The sequence below is a fragment of the Spea bombifrons genome, chromosome 9 (assembly GCF_027358695.1).
Source record: "Spea bombifrons isolate aSpeBom1 chromosome 9, aSpeBom1.2.pri, whole genome shotgun sequence".
In the NCBI taxonomy this organism is placed as follows: Eukaryota; Metazoa; Chordata; class Amphibia; order Anura; family Pelobatidae; genus Spea; species Spea bombifrons.
This window is the reverse complement of record NC_071095.1, coordinates 41020115-41044626: the sequence shown is the minus strand read 5'-3', so window position 1 is coordinate 41044626 and position 24512 is coordinate 41020115.

Sequence of the window (24512 nt, the reverse complement as noted above, 5' to 3'; positions counted from 1 at the left end):
GAAAAGAAACAAATGTTATAAATTATTTCACAAAAAAATGGGAAAACAAGAACTTTTTATCAGGGTGTCACTGACTTGTTGGCTTGATAGTATTTTTTTGTCCGTACACTGAAAAAAGAATTCCAATAATCTGGTTTTGTAATGAATGACCTATTTTCTCTGTAGTTCTAATAGCTTACAAGACCGTAGAGGCTTTGATGTGCAAGAAGGACCGCAAAAGAAAACAATAAAAAGTTCAGGAGAGACCAGCTTGTTGCTTGGTGATTAAGAGGAAGAACCACTGGGTCAGCTCCCTATAGGTACAAACAGATGTTTGCACTGTTTCACAGCTGCTAAATATGATATAAATCCAAAGGATTTCTCGTGTTTTTATAAAACAAAAAAAAAATTCTCAGACAGCAATTTTTTGGTAATTCAGATACTCTTACCAAATGACATCTGGTTCATGTACGGCTTGAAGCAATCTTTAAAAAAAAAAAAAAGTGGCTGCCAAAGGAAAGTAACTAGAAACTTGGTGGGTTTCATCGGACATGAAGGTGCAGTATGGAACATTGTGAAATGTCTAAGGTAAGGTTTTGAGTTTCCAAAGAGTAGTCTGAGGTCTACAAAAGACCTTTTCCGTTCTTATGCTATTCTGCAGAATCTGGGGTATAACCAAAAAAAAAAGGAAAAAAAAAAGAGTGATCAGCCATCATTGATTAGTTGACTTATTGAATCATTTGTAATTTGCACACCATCACATGAACCAAAAACCGAGTTATTTTATATAATAATTATAATATGGTTAACTATAGAACTTGCCGGCAGATAAAACCCATTTGGCCCATCTTAGCCCCCTGTTACTCCTGATGTGAAGACTCGGACCTTAATCAGTCCTTGGTCTTAGATCCAGGAGCCAAATGTCTATGCCACACAGGTGCCTCATTAATGGTATTTAGAGTAGGGGGTTGAAACACAAAGCAGTCCCACAGATTCAGCTCCTTGGCCAGCAATATAGCCGTGAAAAATGAATTAGGACTCGCAAAACTTGGGGTACTTTGACATAGTGACTGGCTAAGCATTATATGGGCATTTGGTGTGATGGAATCCCCGATATTTATCTCTTAGGTGTTTTTTGAATGGAATTCGCTGAATTCTTGCTTTGTTCTATGCTGTGCATGCTTTAATTTTCTTACTATATTAAGAACTTGATGTTGAAGGACACAAAACCTTATAAATAGGTGACTAGCTTTTCTTATACCTATATAATTTTCTGTGATACTCAACATTTCTGAACATGTGGTCATATAGATATACCTAGAATTATTCTAATGTTTCTTTGTTCATTAAAACAAAACATGCTTTCACATTTTTTAGACTAGTAAAGAAAGCAAATTTGGCAGATTTTATATTGGTCTGTAAGACATCAAAACTAAATCCGAAGCGTTAAATGTGGTGATTAGGTACAAAACAGTAATGTGTCCGTTTTGGTTAAATTTTAAGTACTTTTGAGTTAAAATGGAAAATAGTTTATCTATTTGGTCTTGGATAAAAAAATGTGGCGGTTTCCAGTTTATCAAATAATTTACCTGCTTATTTTGTAAGAATTTCAGGCAGTTAAGTGCTGGCAGTCATTATGTTTTTCTTGATCTTACTTCTAATTGTTGAATTTGACTAGATTCCAAAGTAAAATGTACTGGTTTAGAGAAAAAGTTCTGGAATCCTTCCTCATCTGCTTTTATCAAATCACCTATGGCAATACCACATATAATTCTTTGAGAAATTAGCGTGAATGATCTATCTCGGAACATATTTTACAGTACTTTGGCCAATTCCACTGAAACATTTTTTGTGTGTTCAGAAATTATCTTATGTAGGTTTTAGAGAAGGAAAACCAGTTACAAGGGAAACCTCATGGACAAAAAAAAATAATTTTCTCCTTGAGCGTAAAAACCTGGTTTTCATCTAATTTTGTTCCTATAAAACGCCCGTTAACCGCAGATCTGGAGGCGGCCATTGTTTTCAGTCATGTGATATTTTGGTGACTTTCCCTGCTCAATCACCACACTGATCTTATACTTTATGGCAATGCTAATAGACTTGTGTCTGGCTGGGTGATTTAAGACTGATCATTAATTTTTCACAAGACCATATGATAAGGAGTCAAATTGTTTCTAGTAGACTGGGCTCAGGTAACAGAGTGAGATCTCATACAAATGGCTAATATGCAGCTGCCTGAAGATTTACATTATGTGAAAACTAATTTTTTACATTTTTTTTTTTTTAAAGAAAACATATTTTTGATCTGATACTAGTAATAAAAAATGGTGGGAGTTCCCCCTTAAGTATAGTAGGAGTTAGAACCAGGTGAATACAGAGTCCCAGATCAGGAGGATTTGGAAATATAAAGTTTCTCAAGGCTTCTATTTTCAGAATAAATAGCACAATGTTCTCCTTGAAAATTGTAATAAAAATGGATTGTCCGTCTTTTTCTCATTGCCGAGAAAGACAGACACACAAAGCCGAGTTGTCAGATGTTTGGAGTACGGTGGCCAAGAAGAGATGATTTTCTAAAAACACGGTAGCAGGTCAGCCGAATTTGGGCTGTCGCTCATTATTTGGACTTAGCTTCCCTGCTTGCTGACTAATGTCCCATGCAGGCAAAGGTATAATGGACACGTTAACGCACACAAGAATGTCTAGCTGATGTCCATGTCGGGTAGCCCCTAAAAGACCCGGGCATTATTATTATTATTGTTTTATATAGCACCATCATAGTCTGTGCAATGGGTAGACAAGACATAACAAGTAGTATATAACATAATAATCTGACAGCAGGTGAGGAGGGCCCTGCTCAAACAAGTTTACAATCTAGGTTCCAGTGGCTACTGGCTACATAATCTGTGATTGGGATGTTCCTTTACTTAAACAATACATGTTTCCGCGCCATTCCTTGGTCATTGCAAACAAGATCACTTATCTGGAAGCAAAGCATCTGTGAACAGATACTTTGGCTTTTACCATTTTTTAAATTATTTTATCCACTCTTCTTGTTGCAAAAGTTAGCTAACGTTTTAATTTTCCTCCTGGGTTTCTTGTTACCTTCCGGATTGCTGCAGCATGTGTAAGATTAGTAAATGTAATTTTAACAGCTCTTGCGATGGATCACAGATCTCAATTCTTAATCCTCAATATCTTTCCACAATGTCGGGGCTCCCTTATTTTTCTTACCTCGGTGGAGCTGGCTGCTTTCCACTGATGACAATCGCGATGAGTACAATACTTGCTCTGAAGTCTACACTTTCATCCATTTTAGATTCGTGAACAAAGGCTTCATTGCTTTGGGGTCATCGTATGAGATAGATCAAGACCAAGGGATTTCATGTAATCTCTTGCTATGTTTTTATATTCTTGACCGAGTTAATATTTCCGAGACCTAATCTTTCACTCGGTGATACAGGAAATGAATATTCATATAACATAATAAGTACTCTAAGTGGTGTATTTGTTATCTAAAGCCTTGGTTATTGCATTCTGATGACATTGGAACACCCACAATCAAAGCTATGGCAACCTCTAATAATAGTGATAAAGCAAGATACCTGCTTCAAAAGACAAAATAATTTGTATCAAGTCGGAAGGCACATGTATCAAGTTGGTGGCCACGTGTATATATATTGGCACCAGAGCCTGTTGGACATCCCTAGTCCGGCCCTGATTATATGCCAGGCTGGGACCTCATGGGCAAACATTTGCCTTATATTAGTTAAAGTGGACTACTACCTCTAAAACATAAAAAATAACCAATCCTTTTAGAATTTTAGGTGATTTCACGAGATTCCTCGGGTTTAAGTAATACTAAACAAAATGGGCACGTTTATATTTAAACAAAGAGTAAAACGACAGAATTATTTGATTAAGTTCTTGAGCGTTATTGTCCCTTCAGTAACCCTGCATGGTGGGACTGTTTATTTAATGATTGAGCAGAGCAGAGATCCTATGAGAGTTAACCCATTCCAACAAAAATACATTTTGAGCCCTGCAAACAAATTACTCTTCTTGCCATGTTTCAGCTCTTGAAAGTTTGGAGATCTGCCAGGTAAGATCCCGATTGGGTAACACCATGCGGAGGCTGTTAAATAGAAACACATCCTAAGTGCGCATTGCCCATTAACCCTTTGAGCGCTAGCCCTAGGGCGGGTTTTTGTGCTCTCGGGTATGACGAGGGTTAAAGTAACTTGAAACAAATCAATATATCACTTAGGAAGATAAAAAAAAAAAAGTCTGCAAGTGAAGTGCAGAAAAGAGATAGGGCAAGCTAAATTTCCAAAGAGAGAGGAAAGAATAGAACAGGAGGAAAAAAAGACATTGATAAAGGCAGGAAAACCAGAGAACTAGAAAAGCAGGAAAGTTTGCTTTTAGGTTTTATTTTCTGAATGGCAAAATGCATTATCAAAGTAGGTATAATGTGTGCTACATTACTGACCGGTGGCCGCAGAATGTGATATCAAACAGGTAGGAGAGCTAAAGAAGAGGGATCTGTACCATACATGCCACTGGTCCCACTAGACCACAACCTACCGATGGGCTACCAACCCAGCCACAGCTACACCCCCTTGCGTTCCTAGAGTTACACCGTTAACCTGGAATTCAATCTAGAATTACTCAGAATTTGGAACCTTCCACATTTTTGGTCTGCACCTGGACTTAAACTCTGTTTCATGTCATTATATGACATTTAAAAAAAAAAATAACTGAGAATTAAGAATTAACATAACAAGGAAGTGTTATAAGTGCATAAGAACGGTTTCCATTTCCAGGTATTTGCCATGCCTCATCCATTTGTACGCCTCATTTTATTTTGCATGTCTACCACATATGGCAGTAAAGAGATTAAAGTATTTAACAGAAAACAGCAGAGACAGGTTTTGGGAGCACTGCCATGAAATGGTGCGTCCGGGGGAAGTACGAAGGGAAAAGTAAAATAAACCAACAGGAAGCCAACGATGCTCTTTTTAAGGTCAAATGTAAAATGTTGTAATTATTAAAAAATGTAAGGCATGCCTCCGGAGCTTAGCTGGAGAGTGCCAATCTTGGCTGATTTCCCTCTCATTATGTTTTTTTGCCCTTTTTTTCCCTGTTTCCTATAACCAGGCCAGGGGGCAAGTTCATAATATTCTAATGTTTACTGAGTGTTTAAAAGAAAACATTTAAACATAATTCACCGACAATCAATTGGATGTGATGAGTAATCTCTTCCCTTTCCATATCAATTTTCCAAAGACGTTACATTGTGACTTCAATGAAGATGAAGCGGAACAGGAACAATTGATACGTTTTGTCCATAGCATTCTTTATTTCAAATGCCCATAGGGGTAGGATTATCACGGTGATGAAAAGCATGTGTATAAGCACAAAGAGCAGATGTGTTGCAGATCTGGAGAGGTCTGAAATATGATTCATTCAAGAGCCCTTCAAACCTTCCTGCGACCTGATAAAATGTACCTGCGCGGCCTATTTGTCTCATTGTCATGTGTTTCAATATGTGGCTTCGGTAATAGAGATCTGGGCTTCAAAGTGGAATCTTATTACATGGGAAACATTGAGGTTGACCTAGAGATAGGGTGGCTGCACCTACCCTCCACCCCTCAAAGTGAACCTGACACTTAACCTCACCTTTGTACAAAACCACACTCAATAAGAAATCATTATGGATGGAACTGTTGTATGGACATTCTTAAGAATTAAAAGATCGGTTGAAAATGTATCTTTTATTTAGAGATATTGCAAAATTAAGATTGCAATTGCTTACAGAGCATTATATTAAACACAAGGAAAGTCACCATTATTATTCTGATTTTACTAATTACTTTTTTAAACATTGTGATCGCCTAATAAGTGTTTTGGGCTGCAGATCCTTTGCACAACAGATACAGAATTCCCTACTATTCATTGCAACCAAGTGATGTTTATTAGTGTACTGAATAGAACATAATTACTCAGCTTCATCGATGAAATAACATTTTGTAAATTTAAGAAATAATCAGAAATAAACTATTATAATGTATTACTCCAGTAGCAAACATTTAAGATGTAAATGACTATTCTTTTCAGTTGTCTTAAAATCGATTAGTAAAACGAGAATAATACGATGAAGCCGTCCACCTAAGTTCCCAATAGATAGTAAGCTCATAAGAGCAGGACTCTTTTCTCCTTCTGTACCAGTATGTCTTAACATGTGTTAAAGTTATTGTAAAAATTCAATTGTCTATGATAAATATTTTCATTCTCCTCTATCGAAAAAGCACCCCAGAATCTGCTGACGCTACATCAATAAATGTAATGTATTGAAGTATTAAGTATTTTCCCCATGTCTGGATACTTTAGTGTCATAGAATCCCACTAAAATATTATCTTGTTTGGATGTTGGGAAGCATATACACAGCTTAAACATATGGCCAAAGTATGCATGTATCGCAGGTCTCCGTGGTACCCAGGTCCAATAGTATGGTTTCACTCCAAGGTGTTGAAGCCAAATGTTCTGTTAGGTCCATGTAATAACTTCTCTTGTTAATAGCATAATTACACGAAGCTAGTAAAACATTCTATGATTTATTGTATCCCATTCCTGAGTAGGTGATGTAAAAGGAATCACTGGGGTTTATCAATCATCATTCTTTAAACACAGGGAACAATTTTTGGCAATTAGAGTTGAGCTGTCAAGAAAAGTATGTGTCATCAAGGTGCAGTTAGCGTAATGAATGAACTGTTCTCTTTTGAAGACAGGAACACACAGAGATGGGACAGATGGCAGGATAACCTATCGGGTGATATTGATAGGCCGTATACATTTGGGGTCCCCAAGGGAGGACAATCAAACTGCCTTGTTAAGAAGGAGAAGAACAGCAACTTTATTGCAAATTGGTTTTCAGTTAACATACAGAGTGACAATTCTTAATTGAAATGTCAAATACAATGGATGGTAATCTTTTCCTTCCTTTCCTTTCTTTTTTTCTTTAATTCCCAGGGATGTTTTGTTTTTGTTTGTTTTTTAACAAAATGTTAGCAGGTTACCATAGTCTAAGCTTCTTCTCTAGAAAAGTTTACATGAAAGGTATATCTTCTGAGATATAGGAAAGTGATAATGCCAATCCCGCCCAACTCGTCTGCAAGCCCTATACAGCACTCGTTTCTGTCATGGCTACTTACTGTGAGCCAACTAAAATGTTGCTTAAAAGATGGGCTTGGTCATTGATTCATCTGGAGGCACCTTCTGGCCATGAGAACACTTGGACATAAAGGTAAAGTCAGGTTCTTCGAAGTAGAGCACTCTTCTTGTTTATGTCCTCTTTGGACCTCTGGCTTTGTAGTCCATGATCTTTTTTAATGAGAAGAAAATGCGCGATTATCTGAGTTCAGTTTTCTACAGAAACTAGTCTTTTCCAACGCATGTCGGTCATTTTCACTCCAATGAGTGCTGATATGAGAATATTCAGATGTTTTTTATTTGCTCAGCTTAATGTTGGATTCTAACCAATGCTCGGAGGTGAAAGGGCGATGTGTAATACACTGAGACACGAAGATCAACACATGAAATAAAATAATGTAATGTTTTGAATACTTAAGAAGAAAAGGCAGCAATAAAACATTGTAGGAGGAGAAACAAAAACACGAGTGCCTATATATTTTAATTTTAAATGCATGCAGATGTGGAGCTTTAATCACACGTCACAATCAAAACGAATCCCAGGCAACAACATAGAATTTGGTTATTTTTTCCTTTTTTTGGCATACAGCTTCTGAAAACTGTGCTTTGACCCACAACAGATTAGTGTTATTGTGTCGGCTTGTGTTTGCCCCGCAATAAAATACATGCTTTGGATTTTTGAATGGGATATTTAAATGATATGGGGAGTGTATAAGATGAATAGACTCTGTCCCGAAAGACTCCCATGATAAAGTAGGTGATCTATCAGTACAATGCTGTCTGATTTTTTTTTTTTTATGTGAAGGGCTATGTACTATTCAGAAGCAAAGGTTAGGAGAGTGAACACCATTAAATTAGAAACATAGAATTTGACGGCAGATAAGAACCATTCATCCCATCTAGTCTGCCCATTATTCCTGCTGTAAGGACTCAAACCTTAATCAATCCTTGTTCTTGTCATGTATTCAGCCATATGCCTATCCCATGCATGTTTAAAGTCCCTCACTGTATTAACCTCTACCACTTCTGCTAGGAGGCTGTTCTACCACCCTCTCAGAACCCGTGGGGTAGAAAAAATATGTCTGTGTCAAGTCCTTATTAATATAATAATATCTGATGTAGCTATTGTAACCAGAGATAGCAATAGGGCTCGTAGAACATAGAATTCAGAACTATGTACCCATCTCCCAGCTCCACCATGTACTTAAACCATACGCAGAACAGGTCAACTTAGCACCCTAGGCATCTGCCTAGGTTAGATGAATAGCGGAGCCAGACTTTCTTGTAATTGCATACCTGTACACTAAACAATGACGCATACACAAGTCCTTAGAAGCAAAATACATGTCAAAGTAATGGCTTGTGATCTCACATTAGTAAAAAATAAAATGTTTACCAGCAGTTTCCTTTTATCTGAACAAAATTATGTTTTCTCAGCACTCTGATGGTTGACATTCCAGGTTACTGTCTTGAAGTTCTTCAGACTCAACTTTGAAGAATATTGCTAAGTAAAAAAAGCCATGTAAAATCAATTACACTTACACCTAGCCCATTGTGTTTCTTTCAACCGGTGCAGTCAAAATTTGAAAATGACCGGAGACTGAATCCAATGACCAGGGTATAACTAATTAGTATCACTGTATTGTCCCAAATTCACCAAACTTCTCCTTGCTTCCCTATCTGTCATAATCAGGAGGACAAATAGTCATACAGGTCTAGAGCAAGCTAAGATAAAGTTTGTAATAGATACAGTACATATTGGCTAAAATCAAGGGTTTTTCTTTTTTTAAAACCATAAGTAAAGATCATGCAAGGAGTTGATTTCCTTTATGGGTAATAGTTAAATACACCATGGAGTTAACCACATCTGTGAAAGTGATCAATACATAACATACATACAGATTGTATGTAACATCACTTTGCGTCTGGTCTTATTGTTTCTTTGCAATAATGTCTCAGGTCTTCGCTGTGGGATTGGCCGCCATGTTCTGGTGTAGGAAATAATGCATTACTGGAGCAGTGAGCCATTGATAGCTTTCTGTACATCTCATTAACCCATCCTGAACCAGAAATGTGCACCAGATTGCCATTGCTATGAATTGTTCATTCTTAGCCACCAACCACTACAAATCCCCATCCCAGATTTCTATCTCTGTCTCCTTGTAAGTAAAACTTTATTGTCGAAAAATAAAATCATCTTGAGATCCAATATTACAGATATTACACCTTAACTGTACATTATGCAGATCCCACATTAGCACATAGACCCAGCCATTGGGAAAACTGGGAAGATGCCCGCGGACCAGTAACTGATTTTGTCACCCACGTGCCATTATTGTTACTCTTGCGGCCAACTTTGTCCTTTCCTATGTGTATACCTGCAGTCACACACTGCAGAAGCATACAAGTGTAACTGCGTGTATAGCACGGACGGCCCAATGAACATTAAAATGCCAGGGCCACTTTTTATGCCCAATCTGGCCCTGCTGCGAAATGTCCTTGAACTGACCCTGCATAACACACAGTTGATTTGGTAAGACTTTGTGGATCCCATCTCATTATTATCACAATACGGGACCAGTTCAGCTGTTCTTAGAGGAGTAAATCACCAGTTTGGGTGCTTCCTAGCAAATAAGTAAATCAATGAGTTGGAATACCTAACAGCGACTCACCTGCAGCCCCATCCCTTAATGAATAAGCCCCTGTGTTGTTTTATTGCTGTATTTTATGTTACTCATTTCCTTTATCTAACCTAATAAATGCCAGAGTGCATAATATGCTGGTTTTAGCAATCTGTGTCGCCGATTCCTCTAGCAGTTGACGGGTTAATAAACATTTTCACATATGGTCCGTCGGAGCTTTTGTGTGTCCTCACTCAGGGTATGAACATTAGGTAATGGATTGACAAGAGGCCTGTTCTCACTCTCATGACACCCAACACACAACACACATGTTCAGAAATGACCCGGGGTTTATTCTGTGACTCACTCTTAATCATTATGAGAAATAGACTTAACCAGTTCATAAATCCAAGGTAGAATACATTTCCCACGTATTCTGTCACTCGAACATCAGCGGTCAGTTGTGACTTGATTCATAGACTTCTAAATAATTATTATTTGATTTTTAGTAAAGAGCGAAGTTTTGATGTATCCCAAATTTAAACAGGAGCATCAAAATACAATTATCTGTAGCAAAAATGCAGTATTTTCCAACATGAAGAAATAACCGATCCATTGAAAATACTGAACATCCAATCCACGTTATTGTTAATAGCGGTTTTAATTATATATAGGAATCCATGATTGTGTAAAAAAAAAAGTCGACTTTTGTAAAATATCATTATTTTTTTTATGTTCGATGAGGGTTATATAGCAATTCTGGTGCAGAATTTCAGAAGTAGTGTCATCACCATGGCAACTAATGGAATAAATGAGAGAAATAGAATATGAAAACTAACTAGTTGGATGGTATTTGTTCACAGTGGAACATTTTCATTGTTTTCAGACAAGTTGGGCCTAAAGTAAAACTTGTGGGGCATATATGGATATTTCATAGTTGCCAATTGTCCTGATTTAATCAGGGTAGTCCAAAAGCAGAACTTTTGATTTGCTGGCTGGCTGCCCAAATCAAGGAGCTGACATCACTTGCAAAACAAGCTTTGTGCAATATAGGTGGGACCTAGAAGTGACCTCACACCGTGGACAGAGCGAAACCATGTTACGCAGTAGTGGTAGAAAATGACATCATAGCTCAGCCCACTGATTACATCATTGCATGTCAGAAGCTGCGATGCAACCTGATTTATAACATCACGAGTGAATTCAACCATGTAATAGTTGACTAACTTTTTCTTTGGCAACTCGATTAACTTGATGGATCTTTTTTAATTTTACCCTATGCAAAAAAAATGGCTGAAGTACAGCCGCTGTAGCCTGTATTAACTGTACAATGACCAATTATAATTCATTTTCATATTATCACTAATTTATAAAGTGCCAATAATTAACCTACCACTCTACACACCATATGGCTTATGTCAAACTCAAATTGACAAAGACAACAAATGTAAAGCATACCCAGCTCCCAATTTATACTCTATAGGATTAAAGCTAACCAGGCCATTGTGTTTTAGTTTGGGATATGGTTCACGAATGGCCCTAATAAATGTCTTCTTGTTTCACTTGGCAAATCCTGCGGTACATGACAGTCTCTCAAGGAAACATGTGGAACTGTTTAAACTGCACGAAAAGGGTCTACTTTTATGAAGGTGCACCTAGTGTATATACTGCTAGGGTTACAATAATAAATGCAGTGGCAACGTATCCGAGCCGGAGCCTGAATTTGATGTAATACATTTAGGCACACAAAAATTCTCCAGCTGTTCAGCAAAGCAAAAAAAAAAAATGCATTTTTTTTTTCCAATGCATTTTTCTTAGAAACATGGTATATCATAACAAGTGTAGAAAGTGGAAAGGAAAACAGAGGGGATTGGGAAAATGAATAAAAACATAGAGGAAATATTCAGTCTAAAAGGATAATGTAAGTTAAAACAATAACAGCTGCGTCTAGTTTAAGGCTAAAGTGAATTTGCCGAGCATTACCTTAGGCAAGTAACGTTAACACGGTTTGTCACATATCTGCTTGGTATTCCTGAAATGTCTCTAGGACTCCTAAACTCTTATAAGCAAGCAAAAAAAAAAAAAAAGACGAGGGAGTTCAAACCAAGTGTTAACAAACAATATTTGCGCCGGAGATTTATGTGCATGATGCATCATTATTTTTGGAGCATTTGTCAATGTAGTTTTGCTCATAAACACCTGTCCCTATTCCTACCCAGGCTTTGGTATTTTGCATTCTATTTTTTATAAGGTGCTGACACCTCCTTAAAGCAGATTTTATTCCTTCCCAAATCCTATATTTTTACAATTTAGTACACGGAATAAACCTATATAATGAAATTTACAGAATAAAATATCCACTATTTATCCATTGGGAACCCTCTTTATGTGTATACAGAGGAAGCAGCCATCTTAACTTCCTGTTATCAGGCACGGCATCATTATGCTTCCCTCTTGAGTTATCCTTCCCTCAATGTTGCTGATTGTTGTTGATTGGTTCCGGTGGCCTTTGTAAGGGTTTGGGGAGAAGTTTAGAGGAAAAAAAACCACAAATGCCATTTCTGCCACATTTTTCCCTGTGGTTCATTTTATTGAGGGATTATGTCTCGTGTTTTGTTGGGACGTGGATGGATCTGCATATTCGAGCATAGAAGTCTTTGGATTATAGTAAATGAATTCCAACTCATTTCTATTTGTTTTTTATTTGCATTAGGTTAACTCCCTGGTATACAACAATAAATGTCATCTCCATGATGAGGAAGGCAAAGATTCCAACATGTTTTATATAATTGCTAATATTTTTCTAGTGTAGATGCGAAAGTTCATTTTGGAAAGTGGAAGAAATAATTGGCTCCCTGGGTAATACATATAAGAATATTTCCTGATTATTTATTTTTTCATATCTATGTATATATTCTGATGTATTTGTTTATAGGCTGCCAATCAGCAGAATTAGTGGAAACCGGACAGAACTCATGTTCTTTTGCATAAAAACAAACATTTCATATGTAACATGTTTCAGTTTTGAAGTACGGTGACTGGAAACGGATATGAATGAAAATGACAACCTTTTATACCAAATATGGCCCAATCTGATGTAAAAATACACAGAATGAGTGTATCCATGTGTCTGGTAGGAGGAGAATATTTAATTCTGAGTTATTATCTTGGTACATGAGGTCACTTTTGACCTGTAGCAATCTGCATAACCGGGAGCAGGGGATACAGGTTCTTATTTAGTATTTTGTATAAATGTAATTTAAAAATGTTTTCCACATTAAAATCACCAACAGTCTGCGTTTTAAAATCCCCATGTGTCCATGTCTAGCCTTCCTCTATAAACTCTTCTCCAAAGTTCCTTTCCCATTTCAAAACTAGCAGTGGCCTGAAATCAATGAGAATGTGCTTTATTTTATTATTAATGGCCAAGTTTCTTATTAAGTTAAGTACTTGAACATTGTAAAATTGGACATGCTAAAATCAATGAGAACTTGGTCTTTTTATTATTAATAATCAAGCTTCTGGTTAGTTTAGTAATTGAACATTCAAATATTTGAAACTATTTTATGTTAGGTCCGTCTTTTTCACGAAAGGGGCAACTACTCTTAGAGATCAACAGGTACAGGGATGGGCTGGCCTTGAACCCAGGGTCATTTCTACCTCGGGCCAGTACAGATTCTTTAAACAGGGCCAGTATGACTTGGCCAAGCCACTTGCGGGAGTGAAGGGGCACAGTGGGTTCACATAGCATGATGTTATAGAGTGAAAGCGTATCTGTGAGTGAGTGTGTTATTGTATGTAAGAGTGTTATAGAGTGAGTGTGTGTAAGTGATTGTTAGTTACGGGGGGAAGGGGTCTGAGGCCAGGGGGGGCAGTCTACCTGACTTGTCTCCATACCATACTTTGCCCATTGACTGCCCATTTATTGTCACCACAAGAAGGTATCAATGATTATGCCAATGGCAGAGTTAGATGCACAGGAGCATAACACAAACTGGGTAATAAATGGAAATAGAGTAATAAAAAATACCTTTAAAACCCATAGAACTTTTTTTAAAAAAACAAGGAAAGAACATTTTATTTTTAAGGGAAAACAGATGTACAGAAATGGCAAGGAGTGAAAGAATGTGACATGTAAATAATAGGTACATTTTAAAAAGTGGATTAAAACGAAATGAGGACTAAAGTGAATTAAGGGATTAAAGTGAAATGGGGAGAGAAAATGGTTATCACGTTGATTTTAGCTTTGTCCCTTTTCACCTTTATTGGAAAAGACATTGAACCCAAAAACACGTTGCCAGTAGAAGCGTCTGCGTTCATTTTCAGTGATATCATGTTATTATTTTTACCCTGCAACATATTCTTTAAAATGTTTATCTAATGTAACCTCTAGAGTAAAAATCATGTTGTTCTAGAACGTGTGTAATATACACAGACCAAAAGTCCAGAGAAGGGAGCTGGTTTTCTTTTTGGAATTTGGTGAAATAAAATATACGTCGGAACATCGGAGTAACAGAACACCCACCTGTGACCGCCCACATAGCTCCCTCACAGACTGTTTTGTCTGAGACATAATCTTTCCTGCAAGCAGGAGATTTGAAAATTGATATAAAGAACATTTTTTTTTCCCCCAGCTCAACACTTTGGAAGTAATGTTTTTAAAAAACGTTAACTTTTTTGACATTGTTCTCGTTTATGTAGTGATGGTTGAAAGTGCTATATTTAAAACCACATATAATAGCAGTCTGTGACTTCCAAGATTTAAAATGCTCATGACGAGGGGGAACATTGTGATCTGTTTCTATATTTAAATTCTTTAGGAAATGTGTCCTATGGTATAAGATAGCATGCAGGAATATTTTATGACGTATCATACAGCAGAGCTAAAAAAACAAAAATATATTAGAAAAAAAAGCCCAAAATGTCATACCTAGAAACTGACAGCAGTAATGAGACATAGTGAATCCAAAATGACTCACTGATGAGCTGATACAACACTGAAACTCCGTGATATGCGTATTAGTTGATACTAGACATGTGCAAATGCGCCAAAAACGATTAGGACACATTTTCGGTTAATTTTTGGCCCATTCTTTTTCGAACAACAAATTCCTACCCATTTATTTTGGACAACAGGTTATTTTAGATTCAAAAATAAAAATTAGTTGTCCGACCCCCACATTTGCTCTCACTCACACTCTCATTTTCATTCACTCTCTCTCTCATGCTCTCTGAATGTCTCCATGCTTTCTCTGCCAATCACTTCTGCTTCCACGTCTCACAGCTCTGCTTCAGTGTCTCCCATCTTCTTGTTCTGCATCATCTTGTTCTCTTTTTTCCTCTCTTCTATCTTCTCTTCTCTCTCTTCTTTCTCCGTCTGCATCTCTACAGACATAACCTCCTAGCTCCACCAAAATGGTGGAGCTATCAATGATGTCCTCTCCTGAAATCCTCCAATACTGGATGAGAACGTCATTGGAAGCTCTGCCATTTTGGCGGAAGTTCACCCAGTGTTATCCTACGGCACAACGACAGAGCTTCCGGTGACGTCCTCACCAGAAGATCTGACATTTTGGCAGACTTTCGCTGGTGGGTCATGTCCATGAAGATGCAGCGGAAGAGAGAAGATGTGAGACACAGAAGTGGTCAGTAGAGAATGTAGGGAGAGATGAGAGTGGAAGTGAAAGAGCTTTTGTGGATTTCAGACAGAAATTCTGAGCATTTGCTTCATTTTCATCTGTTTCATGGGGGTCTGGCCATGTTTTTGGGATGAATCCAAATGCATAATACTAGCATTGAAATAAGCTTAATCTGCCATCAGCCTCATATGCTACTGAATCACTCTCTCTGTGGAGGTGGCAATTTTTCTGCAGTAGTTCCTGTAGATCATTTATGTGATCAAAATATGCCCAAATTCCCTTTATATCAAGAAATATGTAAACATCTGGAAAATGTCTTCAAGACGTACAATAGAAACATATGCTTTACTAAGGCTTTAAAAATAATTTAAGAGTATACAATATACCCCACTTTAGAACAGGAGTGGTTGATTTCAAGGGAATTGGTTGGTTTATATTTTTAAACAAGGACTCTCTGGCATATAAGGATGTTTAGGTTTTTTTAGGAACTGTATCTCTGCTGATCATTAATACTGGTACCCCTGTCCCCTTCTCTATATACACTGTTGGCACCATTTCTCCCGAAAAATCCAAAAACCTGAATTTTAACAAAATAGATGGCAGTCTGGAATAAATCAAGTTCAATATCAATTACATGGATAGCTGTGACATTTGACTGAACTCAGATACTGAATTTAACCGGGAGATAACAGATTTAAACAGAACCTTGCTGAAGTCAATTTGTGACTTTATTGACACAGCGTCCACAGCGTCCTTGGACAACTTTTTTCCAGACCGGTTGTGAATTTGACGTCAGAATGTTCCATTGTTCCTATTTTATAATTTTGTAGTTGGTTACATATTTCCAGACCTAGTGAGGATTAATAAAAACACAATCTCGTCATCTTAAAATTTCCATGATATTCCTGTTTTATGGATTCCAAAATCCATTGTTGTCTGATTGCAGACCATCCTTCCAGCCTAATGTTCAGTGACTTTACAGTCAACATTTGTGGAAATTCCAATGTGTAACATTGCTATACAATGGTGCTACATCTAGCTGGTGCTACATCAATTCTAGCTCGAGTGCTTTGGTTATTAAAGCTTATCTTCGGCTCACAGCAGTTTTCTGGTCCTCCTCTAATGAGCCCAAGTGTTTCTCTTATTACCAAAGATGGATATTTTAAGAATGACAGAGACAATGATTGATCCATCCACTTACGTTCATTTGGAGTGATTCCGAAAACCTGCAAAGCTAAGAAGATGTGGCCCTCCAGGGATACAGGTTGCACAACCAAGCTGAACCTCATTGTGTAAGCTTCCCAGTTCAAGTACTATTCAGCAGGTTAGTCAAACAAGTCAAATAGTCAGATATTTTGACAAGGTCAATAGGTACATCAGTAGGCAATGAAGCAGAACATTGTTTGTGTCCCTCCAGGCCTAAAAATGCTTTAAGTCAAGGCTGCCCTGCTGGTAACCTGTTAGCTAGATGCACCCCCCCCCCCAAGCCTGCATGCAAATCCATAGCCTCTTGTGGCAAGTTTTTATTGCATTAACTTCGAAACAATTTTCTAAGTATCCCTTGAATGCCTAGTAACGTTACAAATTTTAAGAAATATTTCTCAATACATTTGATGTGATCATCTTCCTATAAATTGTTCCAGAGATGTATAGACACGTTGTAATTCTGTTTCTGGTTCCAAAAGATTTGTCTACAGCCGGCTTATATGATCCCAATATGTATGCACGCAGTGGGCTGGATAGATTTAGCAGACAGTACCCAGCTGTTTCACATACTACCTCTAAGGGGTTGGGCACTGTGCTGTTTGTGTGCGTTCTTAAGATGGAAGTGATTAACATAAGATCTACAAGTATTATTTTAAGTGTTCCTGCCAAACCATTTTCTTACTGTGCCTCTCTGGTTCGCATTACTTAATTAGAATGTTCTGTATCTCTTCTGGTTGGCCACTACCTTGTCAAAACTGCAAAGTTCCAATGCTTGCAATGAGCTAAACACTCACTCAGAGGCTGTACATTCATATGGTTTTAAGAATATGCATATTTTCCATTAAGTTGGTTTTACACTACAGACAGGTTGTTAAATAGCCCCATGGTGTGTTTATGGAATATAGACAGCAAATGCATCATCCTAAACTTTGCATGTACCATAAGTACCATGGGAATTTATGCACTGCGTTCTAATATGTTTGCTGTGAAATTAGAATTCAAGATTTCCATAAGTTACCAAAGTCTATTAAGGTCACTTAGCTTATTTAAGTCAGTCTGAGTTTTAAGACATTGATCCTTTTTCCAGGAAAGTGAATCCCCCACTCCTTCCCTCCACCCCCGCGCTCAATTCCAAATTTCTAAGCATTGGATAATGTCTACAGGTTAATTGTTTCAATTTGTTGCTTTCTAATTTCGTTTTGCAGATTTGATGAGTTAAGTTTTCAATGGGTGTTAATTGTCGGTATCCGTGACATTTCATTAAGACCTGAGTGATAGTTGACGTCATGAAACGGAGTTCTCCAGTTCATCCTTAGTTTATCTGATAGCATAGAAGCACGCAGGAGTAAGTTTCTTCTACTGGAATTCTCAAGAACGTTATTGTCAATTCTGTATATTCTCGACTTTAATGTTATTGTTAATTTTCATTGCCCTTCTTTAGTAATACGGCTACATAATCTGCTGGTGTTCTAGAAGTAAATGTAATGTAATGCCATTTGTGGCAGTCTCATTTAAGGACTACCCATTGACAGGCTGCACACGTGAGTGCCACCACTAAAACATGACTGTGACATAGTGGGAAAAGTCCCATAGGATATTGATCCCATTATCCAATAATTGTAATAATCATAAAACATAGCGCATACTGCTGAGTGCTGCTCACTCATTTGCAGACTCAACACATATCTCATATTCTACTTATTCTGACCACGATCATGTCATCTGTAGAAAACAATGCTACGATTCTAAACTAATAACCATAATAATGAGGTTGTTATGGACTGACAGGTGCAAAGTAGGTGAAGTGGTGGATCCAACCAACAGTGGCTATATACATTGTAGAAACCCCATGCACGCTCACTTACCGAATTAACAATAACATTCAAAAAGTGCTGCATATGTTTAAGCACTTGGGTGTGAAACACGTTGAGCGATTATCTGTTATGCTTAATAGGAGAACCTCCAATTAGCATAATCCTTATCTTTACTGCTCTTACTGGGCCCATTGAGTCCCAAATGAAAAAAATAATTTAACCAAAATGATGGAAGAAGGATCTCAAAATCATTGCTGGGTCAGCGCCTTTTTTCATGTTTGAAAACAAGTTAGAGGATGTAAGGGATATGGAACAAGCCCTAAGATAAACAAAATAACTCAAGATAAGGGACCTAATAAATTTCCAGTCTTGACTAACAGTGTTTACAAGCATTTCCTCACTAAATTTTACTGTGCCTTTATAAAACAATTATTTCTCTTTGTTGGTTTAGAAGTAATAAGTCACAAAGACTTCACCAATACTCCTTTTACAAGTTTATGTTGTTCCAAAGTATTCATTTAAGGGCTAGGAGGACCTAAGTACATCAAGTCACCAGGAAGCAGTGGAGACTACTTCTTTATTTTTGTTCCGTTGATTTTATCTCATTTTGTCTATCATTTGTGTATTCCCCTACAGTTCAAGGTAGAAAGATTTATTGTACCGTATACTCTTTTGTTTCACAAAATAAGCAAAATGTAACGTACAGAGATTGCAACAAGAATATTTATTTAAGGATAGGATCTGGGAAGGGTCATAACAGAAGATGTCCCATAGAAAGATGTGAAGGCTACTAATTTGTATTTTGAGTGGTCATGAGATAGCAGACACGATTACCAATTTTGTCATTTGATACGATTAAGCAATCTCTGTAGACAAAGGCTACTTTCAGACCACCAGCTGTCTGCATTGCCCGATTTCCAGTAGCACCGTAGCTTGTCACAGTAGATCTGGCCAGAGAAGTATTATGCATTTACAAGAAAATGTATACCCAATGTAAATAAAATTAAGAGTCAGGTTTGACTGAGAACTTTTTTAAACTGAAAACCATAGCACCTATGTATGTTTCTCTGTATTACTCATTAAACACCTTTAAACAAGGTCTATCTGGGAATGAAGGCTATATAGACATTTCAGGAACTGTATTTCTGCTGATCATTAATATTGGCATCCTTCCTTCCTCCCCTTTCTCTGTATCCACTGTTGGCACAGCTGGAAGAGATTGGTTATATTCAATAATATCACATCTGCAGAATTTCATGGCAGGAAATGAACAATTTTGTTTTCTCACCCCCACCCCCAATATCTAATTTCATAACACGTTGTTAGAACCCACAACCTAAGATCACTTATTGAAAAAAACAAAAGCTCTCAAATATTCCAGAGATGGAATCTTTCACACGAGGGTTCACACGGTCTAATCTCTTCAATGATTTATGGTCATTTTAAAAGTTGTAATTTTCATTCTGTCATGAGTTTTTCTCAATAGCTGGTTGACAGCTTCAATGGTGTTTAGACATTCTTCTCATAATTTCAGCTTTGTTTTGTCTCTGTCCTGTTTTGGAATTCCTTCCATTGTATCTGAAGTGACTCATGGCAATAAATGAATCCTTTCCTCTTTAGCTCCTAATCAGACTAGAATGGAATGACCCTTGTCATGTTTGTAAAAGACCAGGTTTAATTAGCTCTCAGCAGTAGTCGGAGAAGCTGGTCTCCCTATATTAACATATAACGGCAGGACGGGATGTACAAATGAAGCTCTCAGCACAGCAGCAGCACATGTGTCCATCAACTATTTTAGCAGTACATTAAACCGAATCAGTGTATACATTTTGCATTGCAAAGGCGAATAACCTAGAAGGAACACATTCACCCACTTAAAAAGCTGTAAATAAAAAAGTAGCCGTGATGAAAAATCATCCTTGGTAGCCCTTTGGAGCAACCTTGCTGTTTATGCAAGTTTGTATTGCACCAGCAGCTAACCGAGCAGTAGCAGATTATCTCAAGTGGCCGGTCGGGATCAGCAATAAAAAGCATATCATAAAATAAATCAAGGATACTGATTTGTCATCGGTCATCAATTACTGAGTTGTAATTTGGAATCCTATGTTTAGAATTTAGGTAGGTAGGTAGAAAGATATTGCTACTTGAATTTGTCTTACCATCTCACCATGGTGGAGTTTTTAAGACCGTGTTGATTGCAACATGGCATGTAAATGGTTAAAATGCATTTGCTGGGGCACTTGAGGATAACTGACTATTGCCCAACACAAGAAAAGGCAATTAGATATTTTCAATAGGTTTAATGCGTAATGTGTCAAAGGGGTGAACGTCGGCACCCCTGCCCAATTTTAAAAGGTAAAAAGTGCATATAACTGCAATTGTATATTGTAATAAATCAAGTGCTTTAGAACTCCTGGTTTGGCAACCATATTTAATATGTCGTTTTTAAAATGTTGTAATACTCTGTCAAGTGGTAAAACGCTATTTAATTTGGTAATGGTTTGGACAAGCTGTTTGGGAGCAAATGGAACATACAAGCTGTTTGGGACAATGATGGCAGACAAGCTGTTTGGGGTTAAAGTGGGCACAGACAAGTTGTTTGGGGGCACTGGCAACCATTTTGGTGGCAAACATTGTACAGGCAGGCTATTTGGGGCCAGTGACAAGTTTTGGCACAGATATGCTGTTTGGGGGAACAGGAAAGCTGTTTGGGGCAGTGACAAGCTTTGTGGCATAGATGGCACAGACATGCTGTTTGGGGGAAGAGACAAGCTTTCTGTGGGCAAGGATGGCACAGGCATGCTATTTGGGAGCAAAGATGGCACAGCTATGCTGTTTGAGGCACTGACAAGCTTTTTGGTGGCAAAGAGGGCAGGGGCAAGGTGTTTGGGGTCAGTGACAAACTGGGGCAAAGATGGCCCAGACATGCTATTTGGGGGCAAAAATATGGTACAGGCATACTGCTTAGTGGCAACGATGGCACAGACAAGCTGTTTTGAGGGCAAAAACATAATGCAATTACCTTGTTTAGAAAAACTCTGCCATACTGGGGACCCCCACAACATAAAGTTATTCATTAACTTTTCATGCCCAATTAACAAAACCAAAATAACAACAATAACACTTGAAGGGCTACCTGTTGTTCTTACTTGACCTTATACTTTAATCCACTTTTGATTTTGATTGGGTACAGTAAGGCTTGCCTTACTGCTTTATGGAACTTTTGTAGAGTAGTGTTAAGCACATATTATGTTAGAAAGTAGGTGATAAAATATTGGTTAAGGGTCAAAGAAATGCCAGTTTGTCCCATTCAGGGCCGGACTGGGGATGACAGGGAACTCTGGCACTTTAAGGCCAGGGGGCACCAAACAGCATATGTGTGCCCACTGGATTAATACACAGGGCCATACATTACGATTTAATACTCACAAAGCATGGACCCACACATATCCAGCCTGCAGCCACGCACTGCAGGACCCAATCTAACACAAGGGAGGCAGTATTGGTAGGCCAAATGATCCAAAATCCATATTGCAGGCCATAAAACTGTGCTGTTTTGGAAATTCTCATTTGTCTTTTTAACAATTAGATATTTTCCCATTACCCCATTACAACAGTAAGTAAGTTTACAAATGGATTCCACTAAATCTCTGATCCGTGTTGGGATGCTAGTGCAGTTGGGAATATTTTATACTTTACTAAAAATGTCAAAAACCAAAAGTGGCTCTGAGCGAAAACTATCTGAACCTTAACGAACAAATAATGGAAAACTATCTCTCTGTTCTGTTATCATTTTTTTAACACAGCACGTGGAAGTGTTTGCAATATCCTTGCCTCTTCTTTGGAGAAATGCTGTTTCCGACTATTTTTTTAAAATGTTGTTAAAAGCTTTGTAACAATTTCTGTAACTGGTGCAAAACCAGGAAACAGGAAGGTGTTTAGATGAGTGCCCACTGTACCCAAAGCCTCACAATTAGTTTACAATCTTGTATTCGAAATGTCTTAATTGTCCTACCAGACTTTTTCAAATGTTATCACATTATATAAACCAGGGTCTAAGCTCTGTTGATTAATGCCAAATTTCATTTTGCTAGTTGAAGTGTGATGTTTTACCAAAACCCATAAAATCCTCATCTAAACAAGGATCTTATAGAACGTAAATCTTCACTTACAGATTATAATATTCCACCAGTCCCCAAAGTTCCCCATTCCGAGAGGCAGCCGCATTGTGGTTGACCAAACTTTGACCCCTAAAAAGTTACAATCCATTTTCAGCTAGCTCTGCTTTGTGTTTTACATGTTCCCATAACTTTAGTTCTTCTTTGTTCTATCAAACTTTAATGGCCATATGTGCCTCTAGTTGGTAAAACCAGGTTATGGTACCTTGACCCACAAAACACAAGCACATTAAAGGGATTTAATTAGTGTCTAACAATGGGAAATCAGAAAAAGGCAACGGTTTATTGTAAATACTATTATCATCTAATTAAATGCTTAAACTGATGTTTTGGTGCATTATCGGGAATTATTTATTCAACCACGCTTGGTTCTGTGATAGGTGATGTGATATTTATACATTTAAGAAATTATGCCCAAATGATAGCCATTGATTTGTACCTTTTTTAGAGGACTGAAATTATAAAAGGAGCGTGTAGATTAAAGCTAAACCCCCTTTACCATAAAACCCTTAATAAAACTGTAGTAAGCCAGTGGGGAGTTTTTATTGTATTTTACAAGCATTTTCAAGAATTAACTGTTTAAGAAACTAACAGAAGTTCATGCAAAGTTCATCTCTGCAAAGCATTTCTTTGAAATGCTTGTTGATCTTATACATATTGTATTCTGTTAAATTTGACTTTGAGGAGCCTTATAAATGTATTTTCAACTAAATAATAAGAGTATTTTTTTTGTCATTAATGAGTGAAAACAGCACTGTGGCTTTGTTTACAGGTATCTGTTCCTAGGCCCCTGTTCAGGAGTTGCAGTCCCTCTTTGGGGCCCAAATCCTCCTGTCCTTGTTTCTTCTCTGGTGCCCCTCGTTATAGGACCTTGTTTTCTATGAGTGCTCCGCAGTGTTCTACAGCCCCAAAAACCACAACAATGTCTATAGAAAGTTTAGGGAATTTGCTCAGAGGCAAAATCTGACTATGGCTTAATCCACATCTGAGAACTCTCTGGTTTTCGCCCCGGAGACACCAGGTTAGGCGCGTTTTCTCTGATTCTTCGGGTCGCAGGAGCAGTGTTTAGCCACAACCGCTCCCTGTCTATTTATTATCCCACCCCATACAAACTTAAAGAGTTTGGGGCTAGCCCCACCCACAAAAGGCACTGGACCTGCCCACAAACGTCACTAGACCACCCACAAATGTCACCAGTCCTCATACATACACACAAATGTGTGTATGTATGAATGTATGTATGTGTATATAAACATGTGTGTGTATATATATAATATATATATGTGTGTATTACATGTATAATTTCCTTTACTGCTGTGAAAAGGACTTTTTTTTTTTTTTTTTACTTGCCTCTTGTTTTCACTTGTCTCTCAATTCTTTTCTCCAATTAATCACCAAGTAATACATTTGGCAAGAACTGTAAAGCAGAACAAAAGATTGTCAGAATCATATTTAACCGACCAGAACAAATCTTATTAGCGACTACCTTATCCCGGATTATCCACAGACAGACGCAATAGCTACGCTAAACTATGCCGAAGATTTTGTCAGCTAAGCATAACTGAGTCTTGTGGTCCTGAAAATTGCGACATATATTTACGTCCGTCAGAGACTTTATTTTGTTAAATGTCAGCCTGTTCTGCCGATTACAGAGGATCGTAGGCTACTGAAATGTTATAATCCCATGCTTAACCCTTTCAGTTCCAGAGAGAGAGAGATGTGCAGCATAGTAGCTAATTAGCACTTTCAATTCACAGCAAAACCCCATTTCGATCCCCTACCCCGAAACAACGAGACATTAATGTGGTTATGATTCTTACTATGATAACTAAGCATCCCAATCTAGCGGTTGTCAAGGAGAAACCGCA